We start from the raw sequence: 14,008 nt of genomic DNA, 5'->3' as shown, positions 1-14,008 counted from the left end.
ATGTTAACCTGAGACTGTTGCTAAATGTAACAGTTGTACTAAACCATATCATAGTTCAGATAACAGATACATTTATATGTAATGTTTCACCTCCAAGATTATCTGTAAGTATACAAGAGCAAATCAAGTACTTAAACGTTAATAAACTGGCAGTTTTGGAACTGTTAGTGGCAGCTTGAGGCAAGCAGATTCCTTTCATATTTACTGGTTTATTGAGACTACACAACAAAATGAGAAATATGTGTTGTTTATTTCCTTTGTTCGTACATACTAGAATACATTATCTTTTCTTGTCAATATTTACATGACTTAAAAATTGTTAGAATGCATAAATCAGTCAGAAGCTTACATGTGAGATATGATATCACCACAGTACATTTCTCTGGAAGTCAGTGGTTCCCAAGCTTTCCCATACAACTTCAACTGTGCCTCCTGAATCATTATCTTTTAAATAATAATAATTATAATAATAAACTGTGTCTCAGTGCCTTTAATTTCATTATGAAAGCACCATAAATATTTCATGATTTGTAAAGTTTCATTGAATGATTTGCAAAGGGTGTCAAGTTATTTCACAGAATTTCACAGTCATTTGGCTTCATGCAGAATGGTTTGAAGAGAGCAAAACTCAAATATTTGTTATCTGTAAAAGAAAAAAGGAATTTTTGTCATACATGTACAGAAAAGTGAAGAATATTACAAACCAAATTATCCATAGTTTTTGCTGTTAATGCTAATAACAATACACAGTTTGAAATAAAATGTGAGGCTTAAAAAGAGATATTCTTTATGATGTCTCTCAAAGTAAATAAATGACTACATTGATCCTGGTGTCATAATCTCATCACAAGTAATATCAAACATAGTTACCAGTATCTGAGATATATGATGTGAACGAAAAGCTGTATATAGTGAAATTGCAATTTTTGAGGTGGAGAATGCTGTAGCTCCCCATACTGCAATTGGCTGGGTAAGTCAGTTGAGAGGTGGTAGAAAGACGAGGGCATACCAATTCCATGGCTAGTAGATAAAGCACTGTGTGGTGTGCAAAACAACCTGTGCTTATCTTTTTTGATTGTGATCCCAAGGAAAAACAAAAAAGGTTGGGGGGAGGGGGGGGCAGTGGGGGCTAGGGGGTGTGGACAACCAACACCATATGATATGTCACTTGTGTGGAAAACACAAGAAAATCATGGAACAAGGAAGAAAAATTTGCACTCTTCGGAAAGAATTAGAGTGGCATATTTTTAATTAGAAAGGAGAATGAGAATGTGGCTAGTGGGAAAGGATTAAACATAAAAATACTGAAAGGAGAAAAATTCAGAAATCATATTTGAAAACAGCATACACAACCACTGATTTTGCAGTATTCAGATGAAACCTGGATGAACACAGCTGTCAGCCATGTAAAAAAGTTAGTGGGTTGCTATGGGCTGCAGCATAGTCTCATGTCTGTTCTGTATCAGTTGCTGCAATTGGAAGATGTGGATATGTTAAGTGTGGCTTCCACCTGAATAGCAAGAAGTAAAGACTAAATGCACTTCTACTAAGAAATATAAATGTGTCAAAAGAAACAAAAAACATTTAAGCTTAATGGAGCCAGATGAGCAGTTTTCAAGTCAAGTCAGATTACAGACAATAATCTTGAAAGAAATCATAAGAGAATGTACCACAAAATATCTTGTATCATGATGAGTTAGTTTGTTTTCCAACATGTTATGAGGCTTGAAAACAATGTAAATGAGATTCTTGTATGTTTAGAAGATTTTCAAGAGTCTGAATGGAGAGATTTTCCATTCCTGTCTGAATAGCATATAGCCACAAGTTTAAGGAAGTTATAAGCATCATTTTCTTCTAAAGTCAATATGTAAAAAGAAGAAAGAGGTTGCTGCTGCTTACATAAAACTTGATCACAAAGTCAGAAACATTGAAACATGCAGTTTTTTCACAGACCAGAACTTAGATGCATGTGCTTGTGTCATTACTGAAGAATATTTCTCTTATAATTGTAACAGTCCACAAAATCACATAGGAAATATTTATGAGAAAACTATGTTTAGTGTCTGACAGTCAAGAAGAAAGTAGTTAAAAGTTTGTTAATATTTTAATGTAGATTTCTTAAAATATTCTGACAGATTATTTGCCTGTTAAGGTCTGATTTCAGAAGTGAATTTTCCAACTGATGTACAGTAAGATAGTGGGATACTGATTGTTAACTTTTTGATGAACAGTATTTAGTACCAAAATGTTAATACTCACTGCATCAGTAGTACACTATCTGACAATGATGGATAACTATACCTTGGAGAGGTCCACATAAAACAGTGAAGCTAGCTAAAGACAGCAGGATACAGTCTTCTAAGAGAAGCAATGAGATGAGATATATGTGGAAAGAGATGCCAATGTGAAATCAGTGTATTTCATGATAAATATGTGTCAATATATGGAACTAGTCTTCCTATAAAGTTTGGAAGAAATGAGAAAGAGGAAGTAATATATTTGCCAAGCAAACAAAGGTCTTTTATTACCTGAACCCTAAAAAAATTGTGGTAATTTTTAGTAAGAACTGTTATATACTCCAGAAATATGTCTGTCAGAGGCAGAAAATTAATATAATTAAACAGAACCATTGTACTGTAAATGAGAATCCATAAATTGCAAGCATATTTAAGAAAAAACGGAGTCAGATACTTTACTTGAAGAAGTAAAATGATACTTTATATTCAAAAGAGCTACATAAAAAATTGAAATTTCAGGTTTCAACAACATCCTAAATCGAAATTAAAAGTATTATAAAAGTTTCAAAAAAGAATCTCATGTAATGTTGATAAAACTTCAAATAAAATTCAAAAGTGTTTTGATGTTCTTAGTGACATCAGTAAGGCAGAGAATCCTTCCTTACAATTGCCACCAATAAAACTTTTTACAAGTAAAGATATGAAAAACAGAAATCCATTTTACAGATTTTTTCCTAAGAAGATAAATTTATGTAGCACATTACAGTTTGGATACCAGAGTATCTGACTGAGAATGTCATTTATACATTCATACCAAATGTTGTAAGCCTTAAATCACAAAATTTCACTAACAGATATCGCTTGTGATCTGCCCAAAGCATTGCTAAAGTCTGAATAATAAAACTAATAGTATGACAAACAATGGGTTTGAATCATACTTGCAAAAGTATGAAACATGTAGTGCTGGGTAATTCAAATAATGCTGGAAGCAGAAAATACAAAATGTAAATTTAGGTCTTTCACATCATAACACACTCATCACAAGTATCAATTCTTCTATATCCAAGGTAATAAAATATAAACAGGAATATAAAAGACATTTCTCCACAGAAAAACTAAATACTTTTATTCAGATGTTAGCAAAGGAAACCTAGGAAAATGTATTTTCAAACACAACAACTAGTAATTCATACAATGCTTTTTCTAGTACTTTCATGTTCCTATTTGAGATGCATTTTCCAAAACAGCTTGAAAAATCAATGTCATGCCAAGGAACAACAATCAGTAGGTATCACCTGCTATCAGAGTATCTACTCAAACTCTAAAACATCTCAGTCAACTCAAAAAAAGACACCAATGATAAAAACTATGCAGACTATGTTAAGACATATAAGAACATTTATAGGAAGGTGATTAAGAAAGCTAACACAATGCACAACAACGAAATAATTTTAGGGTCAGCAAATACATCAAAATCAGTATGGGAAGTAGTAAAATACAAAGAAAGAAATAAAAATGTTAAAAGTCAAGAGGACATTGTTTTAAAAGATGATCATAGTGTATTAGTCAGATATCTTACCCTTGCAAATTACATAAATGACTACTTCATAAATACTCTAGCCAACCTGAGTAAAAATTGCCATAGGAATAGTGGACTCTGTTCAAAAAAAAAAAAAAAAAAAAAAAAAAATGTGTTAATTCAATATTGCTATGCCCCATGAATAAACCAGAACTTCTAAAAATAATAAAAACAATGAGGAATAAAATGTCTTCAGACTGACAAAGTAACTGGTTCAGTCATAATAAAATGTGCTAGTGTCATATCAGAACTGCTCTTGACCATCATAAATATATCATTACTGGAAGGAGTGTTTCTTCAAAGATTAAAAATTTCAAAAATAAAACCACTGTATAAAAAGGGCAATATATATGCAGTGGGAAATTATAGACTGGTGGCTTTGTTATACGCATTTTCAAAAGTAATGGAGAAAGTCTTGAAAAACAGAATTACAAATTTTCCTGAAAAATTCAATCTCTTGTCTGTAGACTACTTTCCATTTCAGTGAAAATGCAACAATGAGAGTAGACAGGCCCAATAGTACAATAGCAATAAATCTGGACGTATCAAAGGCATTTGTTACTGTCCAACATGATATCTTGCTTGACAATTTAGAAGTTATTGATATATGAGGAGTTATGAAAAAATGGTTCCAGTCTTCTCTCTGTAACAGAAGACAGATAGTAGAAATTGAAAACCAAACTATTGCTTAAAACTCTGATTTTCGTACTGTAACATTTGCGGAGCACAGGAAGTGTTCTAAGACCTCTCTTATTTCTAATGTATGTAAAGTATATAAAAATTCCAATCAATGGTACTCACATAACCCTGTTTGCTGATGATACAAATGTTCTTGTAACAGATGTAAACGAAGTATTGCCAACATCTGAACTAGAGTTTTGGAATATTTACAAAATTGGTTTGAAATGAACAAGTTAACTTTAAATATTTCAAAAACTAATTACATCCATTACAGGAAAACAAAGTCACAAAATGATCTGGATGTCATAATACAAAAGCCATTATCTCGCTAGCAAGTTAAGTTCTGCTTGGCTTGCACTATCTGTGTTATAACCTTTAAGCACCAATAATTGCGTGGATATTCAAACACACTCGCTTAGAAACAATAGCTGGTTACATGATAACAACTCAGTATCTCTTATTCGACTGCCGTGCCGTGACATGCGGCCGGCGCCGTTTGTAGCTAGGTGGCCCTCCCGCGCTCAGCCGAGTTGTGGAGCGCCTCTATCGCCGTTTGCGCATACTGTCGTGGCGGCACTGTAAATGTCGTGGCACTGTCACAACACTTTTCCCCCCTTGAAAAAAAAAAAACACTCACTTCCTTGGAGACATGGACAGTGCGGAGACATCCATGGCCTCTTGTGAGGCCCCAAGAAGATCGCGCAGAGAGACACGAGAGTATGGTCGAAAATGTCCAGGACGGAAGCTCGTGCGTGGAACGTGCCTCCTGGATGAGATGATGGGTGAAAACTCCGGAGCAGTATCCATAGGTGTCGCAGACCTGGGGGTGTGCTCCAGCGAGATGGGTCCCGGAGAAAGCGGCGTCGCGACTGGGGCCGGTTCCGGCATACTTGGAAGCGGTAGCGACATCGGCTGCAGCAACATGTACGGTAGATCGGCAGCAGCAACAGGACTGGTGTCTCGGGCTGGTGGAGGCGAAGGCGGTGGCACCGGCGTGGCCACCACTCGTGGGCGCATCTGGTCGTAATGGCGAACAACCATGCCGTCGTCCGTACGTATTTCACAAAGCCGGCGGCCGCATAGAGCCTTGACCACCCCTGGAATCCATTTAGGGCGAGATCCATACCCTCGTGCAAACACGTCGGCGCCCACCGAGCATTTTTCTGCACTAGGGGACACAGCACAAGGCCTGACAGGGTGAAGCAGGTGCAGTAGAGTGAGCGGTTCGCGGCCATGCAAGAGTTCAGCAGGGCTGCGATCACCGACAGGCGTGAAGCGATAAGAACTCATAAATTGCAAGAGAGTGTCATCTGTGGAAAAATCACTAAGGAACTTTTTCATCTGGCTCTTGAAAGTTCGGACAAGGCGCTCGACCTCCCCATTCGATCGTGGATGGAAGGGCGGTGCTGTAACATGATGAATCCCTTGTCCAGTACAAAAATCACGGAAGGCCTGTGAAGAGAACTGAGGGCCATTGTCCGTGACGATCGTGGATGGAAGAACTTCTAGCGCAAAGATTTTGGAAAAAGCCAGCGTCGTCGCCGCAGTGGTGGGCGATGGACATCGAACAACAAACGGAAACTTCGAGAAGGCGTCAATGAACAGTAGCCAATAAGTACCGAGGAAGGGGCCGGCAAAGTCAGCGTGCACCCGTTCCCATGGCTGCACCAGATGAGGCCACGGAGAGGGCATTGTACGAGGTGCAGCCAGTTGTGGAGCACACTGACCACACGCAGCAACCATGTGGGCGATGTCTGAATCAATACCGGGCCAATAAACGTGCCTGCGGGCCAGGGACTTAGTCCGAGAAATACCCCAATGGCCTTCATGCAACAGTTTGAGAACATCTTTGCAAAGAGAGGCTGGCACCACGACCCGTGGAGATGCGCCATCCGTGGCCAGAAGAACAACACCATCACGAACAGATAGATGAAGGCGCAAGGCATGGTAGTTGCGAAGGGGATCCGATGCCCGGCCCTTGGTCCTGTCAGCCAACCCCGTTGAACAAAACCGATCACCTGACGCAGGACCGGGTCCCGCGCAGTAGCCAACGTGACCTGCGAACCTGTAAGTGGAAAACCCTTGACCGCACGACGTTCTTCCTCATCAATGTGGAAACAGAGTAGTTCATCACGATCGAAAACCGGGTCGGGGCCCATCGGCAATCGCGACAATGCGTCAGCGTTGGCGTGCTGGGCCATGGGGCGATAGTGAATCTCATAGTGAAAACGAGACAAGTATAAGGCCCAACGTTGCAGATGGTGAGCTGCCTTATCTGGAAGCGACGCCGATGGCCTGAACAGAGAGACCAGCAGCTTGTGGTTGGTGATGAGGTGAAACTTAGAACCATACAAAAAAACGCTGAACTTTTTTAGAGCATAAATGATAGCGAGCGCCTTCTTTTCAATTTGAGAGTAACGCCGTTGCGCATCGTTGAGGGTCTTGGAAGCATAGGCGATGGGTCGTTCCGACCCATCCTCATACCGATGGGTGAGAGCAGCCCCTAGGCCATACTGTGACGCGTCAGTCGCCAGAACCAAGTGCTGACCTGGACGGAATGTGGCAAGACAAGGCGCCGACTGCAAATGAGCCTTCAGGCGGACAAAAGCCTGCTCACACTCGTCGGACCAACAGAAAGAGACGTTTTTGCGTAACAGCTGATGCAGAGGATGAGCTACCGCCACCGCGGATGGAATCAATTTGTGATAATAAGCAATCTTGCCTAGAAACGCCTGAAGTTCTTTGACCGTACACGGCCGGGGTAGAGTGTTAATGGCCGCAACGTGCTGACATAGAGGACGTATACCCTCACAGGACAAGTGGAAACCAAGATACACAATGGAGGGTTGGAAGAACTGTGACTTGTCCAGATTGCACCTCAACCCAGCTGAATGCAAAACCCGAAACAGGGAATGCAAATTGCGAAGGTGCTCCTCAGTGGAGGCCCCCGTGATAACAATGTCATCCAGATAGTTTATGCAGCCGGGAACGGAAGCCGTGAGCTGTTCCAAAAACCGCTGAAAAATGGCCGGCGCGCTAGCGACGCCAAATGGTAACCGCTGGTACTGATACAACCCACAAGGAGTGTTGATGACGAGAATTTCCTTGGAAGAAGCATCCCACGGTAACTGATGGTACGCCTCCGATAAGTCAAGTTTGGAAAAGAACTGGCCCCCAGCGAGCTTGGCAAATAACTCCTCAGGATGGGGAAGAGGATAAGTGTCAATGAGGCTCTGAGCATTGACAGTGGCTTTAAAATCACCACACAATCGCAGACTCCTGTTTGGTTTAGAAACCACCACGATGGGCGATGCCCATTCACTGGAGGTAACAGGAAGGAGAATCCCTGAAGCTGTTAACCTGTCTATCTCAGCCTTGAAAGGTGCACACAACGCCACCGGAATAGGGCGTGCCCAGAAAAACTTAGGGCGAGCTGTAGGTTTAAGAGTAATGTGGGCTTCAAAATCCTTGGCACGACCCAGACCAACAGAGAACACGGACGAAAATTCAGAACACAATCCATCCAGACTTGTAGGCAGTGGAAGCATCAAACTGGCCAATGATAGGAATTTTCTGTTTATTATAAGTTCTCAGATTTCGCGTTAACTGGAGACAAGGGAGGGGAGCCCAACTCCAATTAATGAGAGTTACTGCAGAGCCAGTGTCCACTTGCATGCGAATGTCTTTATCCAGAACACAAACAGTAACAAACAACTTATTTGTTTGAGAAAGCACACAGTTAACATCCATGTCCGATGCCTCGTCCTCGTCGACAGGAACTTTAGGGGACTGACACACAGAAGCAATGTGGCCTTTTTTCCTACAGGAATTACACGTGGCCCAACGTTTTGGACATGCGGCCCTGTCATGCTGTACGAAACAACGTGGACAAGAAGGAAGTGTGGAACGAACCTGCTTCTGTGGTTGCTGTTTTCACTGCGAGCGTTGCGGCCCAACGCGACGTTGTTTATGCAAGCGAACCGCCACCACATCTTCGTTCTCCTGTGAAACAGGCAAATTGTCCGTGTTGAAAGTTGACTGTACAGCGCCTACATCACACCACGCGTCTATTTGCGCGCCAGCAGCGTGAGACACTTCAAAGGATTGAGCGATGCTTAGAACTTCCGACAACGACGGGTTTGGCAGTTGTAGGGCATGTTGCCAAACTTCTTTATCAGGAGCAAGCCGTAGAATAGCATCCCTAACCATTGAATCAGCATAAGACTCATGATGAGTGTCCGTGACAAACTGATATTTCCTACTCAGACCGTGTAGTTCCGCCGCCCCGGTAAGATTGATGGGGCTGTTTATGACACCGGTAGAACGCCACACGGGCGGCAACAACATGGGTGTTTTTTCGGTAATAGTTAGACAATAAGTCACACATTTCTTGGAAGGACAGAGAGGCAGGTTCCCGCAGAGGGGCTAACTGAGATAGCAGCTGATAGATCTGTGGGGAAATCCAAGATAGAAATAACGACTTATACATAGGAGCGTCGACAATGCCGAAAGCCAAGAAGTGTTGCCGCAAACGCTTCTCATAATCCTCCCAGTCTTCAGCGGCCTCATCGTAAGGAGGGAATGGAGGCGGAGAATAGGAAGACAGATGATGAGTAAGCGACGTCGACAACGCCTGAATAGCAGCCGTCAGCTGTGTTTGTTGTGCCTGAATAGCAGCCGTCAGCGGTGTTTGTTGTTCAATGAGCGCTTGCATAAGCTGTTCCATGTCTGCCCCGTCACGAACACACAAATCCACAACACAGTGAAAATATCCGACCTCGTCGCCAAAATGTGTAATAACCTTTAATCACCAATAATTGCTTGGATATTCAAACACACTCACTTAGAAACAATAGCTGGTTACATGATAACAACTCAGTATCTCTTATTCGACTGCTGTGCCATGACGTGCGGCCGGCGCCGTTCGTAGCTTGGTGGCGCTCCCGCGCTCAGCCGAGTTGCGGAGCGCCTCTATCGCCGTTTGCGCGTACTGTCGTGGCGGCACTGTAAATGTCGTGGCACTGTCACAACAATGTGTAATTAGTAATGTGTCTCATAAACAGTGTAACAGAACTGTCTACTTTGCTTGCATTCATACAGTTATACCTGTGGCCTCACTTTCAGGGGTTCATAACACGACAAATCTAAAAACCATCCTCACACTACAAAAATATGATGTAGAATAATTACCAACAGATGAAGGCTAACACCCTTCAAGCAGCTATTGTTGTACTAACTGTACACTGCCTTGTTAAATGTTCACTCATAGTCACACTTATTTGATTTTGTCACTCTCTCAATCAAAGGCTCTGTCTTCAGAGGCCCTAGTTCCTCTGTGGCTAACTTTTCCTGGTAATTTACTTTCCTGTTCCCAGAATGAGATTTTCATGCTGCAGTGGAGTGCACATTGATATGAAACTTCATGGCAGATTAAAACTGTGTGGTGGACTGAGACTCAAACTGGGGACCTTTACTTTATGCCGGCAAGTCCTCTGCAAACTAAGCTGCCCAAGCATGACTGATGACCCATCCTCACAGTTTTACTTTTCTGTTAACATTTAAATTAGATTCACCATAGTTTATGTTTACACTGCACATGAAAGCTGATTCCTGCATAGTAAACAACCAACTCCAAACACAACGTGCCATTTGTGAAATGATTAAACTGAAGTAGTAATGTCTACCAACATGGTCACTTGACTCGAATACAAATGAGGCACTGAGATCCATAAGGGCCTAAACCACACCGCCATTGATGCCACATTTAAGTGAATATCAGAGAAACCAGTGATAACAGTTTTTTGTGAATTTTCATGTATACATTATGGGCCTACAGGACAGATAAACTTGACTCACCATATGCTCCACAAATTTCAGGAGGATGAATAAATGCTACAATGTCACAATCGATGGTGATGTGCTTTATGCCCTTATGATTCTCGCCACCTCAAATGGATTACTGTACGATAAAATTCATAATTTAATATACTATAACTCATCCAGAAGCCCACGAAATAGGTTGATTTTCAGTCCAACTTTAACATACACTGATGTCCGATATAATTTTCCTACAGTATATAGTGAGTGAATTAGCTTATCTGAGAAGTGTGCTATCATGTAGCAAGCATTAGTGCCGAGCAAATGGGGAAAAAAGTCAGCCGCATTAACAGCATTCAAAGAAAAATAACCAATAAATCTGCAAGGCATTGAAAGTTATGGTGTCCATGTGCACCTGTGCTCTTACACAGTAGCCGGCACTGATTACTACTATACATTTGAAATTGATTTATATGAAACTCTGTTCTGTGTAATTCTTATTTATATGTAAAGTTTTGTTGGTCCCTCTAGTACCTCACGCCGCGGAAGTCGAACACACGCCAGAACAAATGGACGTGGTCAGCCCATAGAGGGCTCCGCATCCGCGGCGGCTATTCCACGCAGCGGCTCTCGCGCAGCAAGGGTGCCACCGCTACGCCATGTGCAGACAGCCGCCAATAGCCGCTCCCTCTGGTTTCATATATAGGGACCCGCTCTGCCCTAGTCCAGCCAATCTGGTACTTGCTCAGGATTGAGTTTCTATCTTGGCGGTACTGCGTTCTTGTCGTTGCTCGTTGTTGACTTTTGCCTGGCTCTGGTTCCGAGTGGATTTACTGTTGGTTTTTGGTGTTGTGGTTTCTACAAACCTCCGTTGTTTATCTCTTCCTTGTTGTGTCGGTCATAGTCAGTCGTGGTCGGTTGTCGTTGGTCTGTCAACCAACTCGTCCTTGTGTTTACCCGGTGGTGCATGCTCCACCGCCGGCGGCTTCCCTGCCTGGCAGCTCTGATCCGCAGCCCAAGGCGTTCCCACAGTTGGTTGTGGTTACTACATTGGCGACGAGGTAAACGGAACACAGGAGTATGGAAGAGAAATTGCTCACTCTCTTAGAGCAACAGCAACAGCTCATGCGACAGCAGCAGCAGCAGTTGGAGGTATTACAGACATCACTGCACTTGCTCTCGGACAGAGTCAATAAGCGGGATTCCCTCCCACCTCTTCTCCCAGGTGCCCCGCTTTCAGACACGTTCCCATGTCCACCGTCGTTCCCACCATTCAACGATGCAAAAGAGGATTGGGAAACGTACCTGCATCGTCTGAAGCAACATTTCACGGCCTTCCAGGTGTCGGATGACTCTCTGCAGCGGTCATTATTCTTGTCTTGGGCCTCACCGGACACGTTTTTCTTGCTCCGCAAGTTGGCACCGTTGGCCGACCCCGTGGCTCTCTCCTTTAACGAGATCTGTCTGCTGCTAACTAACTATTATTCCCAGCGATACCACGTGGTTGTGTCTCGCTTGGAATTCCATCAATACCACAAGCAGCCGGGTCTGTCCTACCGTTCCGGGGTGATGGATTTGCAAGGCCTCAGCCGCAAATGCAACTTCACGTGCACCAATCAGCAGTGCAAGGCGTCATTTTCAGATTCGTTGATTTGGGATGTGGTCGTTCAACTGGCGCCCGATCCAGAGGTCCGCACTGCGGCGTTAAAGTTGGACAACCCCTCGTTGGAAGACATTCTGCATATTGCCCATTCCTTTGAAATTGCTCAAGCGGCGAACAAATGTCTCATGGCGCGGCGCCAGGTGGCAGCAGTCGAGTCCACTTCCCGCTCCACTCCTTCCCGCCATCGACGAGGCACAGTCTCCAGAGGACACCGCCGTTGAGATTCCTCGCTGTCTGACATATCTATGGCGTCCGAACCGCTGGTCGCCCCTCGACGTGGGCCGCGTGGCCCCCTCCTGTCATGCCCCCAGTGCTTCTCGGCCCACACTTGAGCTGACTGTCCCCATCGCTGGAAGACCTGTTCGCTCTGTGAGAAAGAGGGCCACCTTCGATCTGTCTGTCGTGGCCACTCGACCCGCCCCTGTCCCGCCCCTGCGGGCGAACAGGAGGCCGTCCACGCTTTACACGCAGTTGCCCCTCAGACCGACACATTGGCTCAAAAGTTATTCCTCACCCTACGCACCTTTAACGAGGACGTCCGTTTCCAGGTCGATACGGGGGCCACCGTTTCGTTGGTCAATCTGATGACGTTTGCACGTCTTGGGTCTCCAGAATTGTCCCCACCCTCTCGGAGGTTGGTCGCCTACGGTGATGGTTACATCCCTCTCCGTGGGCAGTTTTCTGTTTTGGCCATCTACAAAAATGTTCCCTGGCCCCTTACCCTATTTGTGGTGGACCACCCGTCGGCTTCGGACATTTTTGGACTAGATGCGTTTACGCGGTCTGGCTTTTCCATTCAAGACGAAGTGCAGTTCATTTCAACTACGGTTCCATTTCAGGACCTAGACGATCTGTGCGCGTCCTTTTCCTCCCTGTTTTCAGCAGACCTGGGCTGCGCTTCCAATTTCCAGGCACACATCACTTTACTGCTGAACGCACGGCCTCGCTTTTGTCGGCTCGGCCTATTCCGGTAGCTTTGCGTGTGGCCGTCAAGCAGGAACTCGATCGGCTACAGGCTGCGGGGGTTATCGAGGCAGTACAATCGAGTGCCTGGGCAACGCCCTTAGTGGTCATCAAGAAACCCAATGGATCGCTTCATCTTTGTGGGGATTTTGGGGCTACGGTCAACGCTCAGTCTTTGGTCGAAACTTATCCCATTCCTGGACAGAAAGACCTTCTCACTAAACTGGCAGGTGGCAAGTACCTTTCTAAGATTAATCTGGCAAAAGCCTGTCACCAATTGCCGTTTGATGAGGAATCGCAGGCCATCGTCGTCATCAACATGCCTTTCGGTCTCTATAAATACAAGCGTCTTTCGTTTGGCATTTCCTCTGCCCCTGTGATTTCCCAGCGGTATCTCGAGCAACTTACACAACCAATACCGGCTTGTGTCAATTACCTCAATGATATCTTAGTCATGGGGCGCACATGCCAGGAACATCTGGGCAACCTCAGTCCCTTATTTCACGCCCTGCAGGCTGCGGGTTTACGTTGTCAGCTGGAGAAGTGCAGTTTTTTTCAACCGGAAGTGAAGTACTTAGGGCATTGGCTCAGTAAAGATGGCATTCGCCCTTCGGACCGCAATGTCGCGGCCATCAATGCCCTTCCCCGTTCACAAAACGTATCAGAACTCCAGGTATTCTTGGGGAAAGTCAATTATTACTTAAAGTTGTTACCCCACGCCACCCACATCGTGCATCCCCCATTGATGCATATTCCAAATACCCATACATGGTCCGCATGGTACCCACCATCACTGATGCCACCCTCACCGCCTTGGACCAGGTGTTGGCCATTGATGGCCTTCCTCACACGTTGGTCACAGATAATGGGCCCAATTCACGGCGTCCTCGTTCCAGAACTTCTGCTCCACTAATGGTATCAACCACATTCGCTCTCACCCCTTCCATCCTTCATCCAATTGCATGGCGGAACGCCTGGTCCGCACTTTCAAACAGCAGCTAATGAAAGCAGTGGAGCTGTCGGCCACCACCTCGGTCCTCACCTTGTTTCTAAGCACCTACCGCCCTA

The 14,008-nt window shown here is 44.2% G+C and overlaps 1 protein-coding gene across 1 annotated transcript in view; it reads right to left on the bottom strand.

Annotated features, from left to right (window-relative positions):
- Nucleotides 1-231: 231 nt before the first annotated feature.
- LOC126263128 (uncharacterized) overlaps nucleotides 232-14,008 on the bottom strand; it is a 200,189-nt gene continuing 186,412 nt past the window's right edge. The window contains exon 8 of the mRNA XM_049960153.1: nucleotides 232-643. The gene's annotated coding sequence lies outside the window, so the exon portion shown is untranslated. The remainder of the gene's footprint in view (nucleotides 644-14,008) is intronic.

The sequence above is a fragment of the Schistocerca nitens genome, chromosome 1 (genome assembly GCF_023898315.1).
Source record: "Schistocerca nitens isolate TAMUIC-IGC-003100 chromosome 1, iqSchNite1.1, whole genome shotgun sequence".
Taxonomy (NCBI): domain Eukaryota; kingdom Metazoa; phylum Arthropoda; class Insecta; order Orthoptera; family Acrididae; genus Schistocerca; species Schistocerca nitens.
Note: the sequence above shows the minus strand (reverse complement) of the source record. Positions and strands in the feature narration are given on the sequence as shown.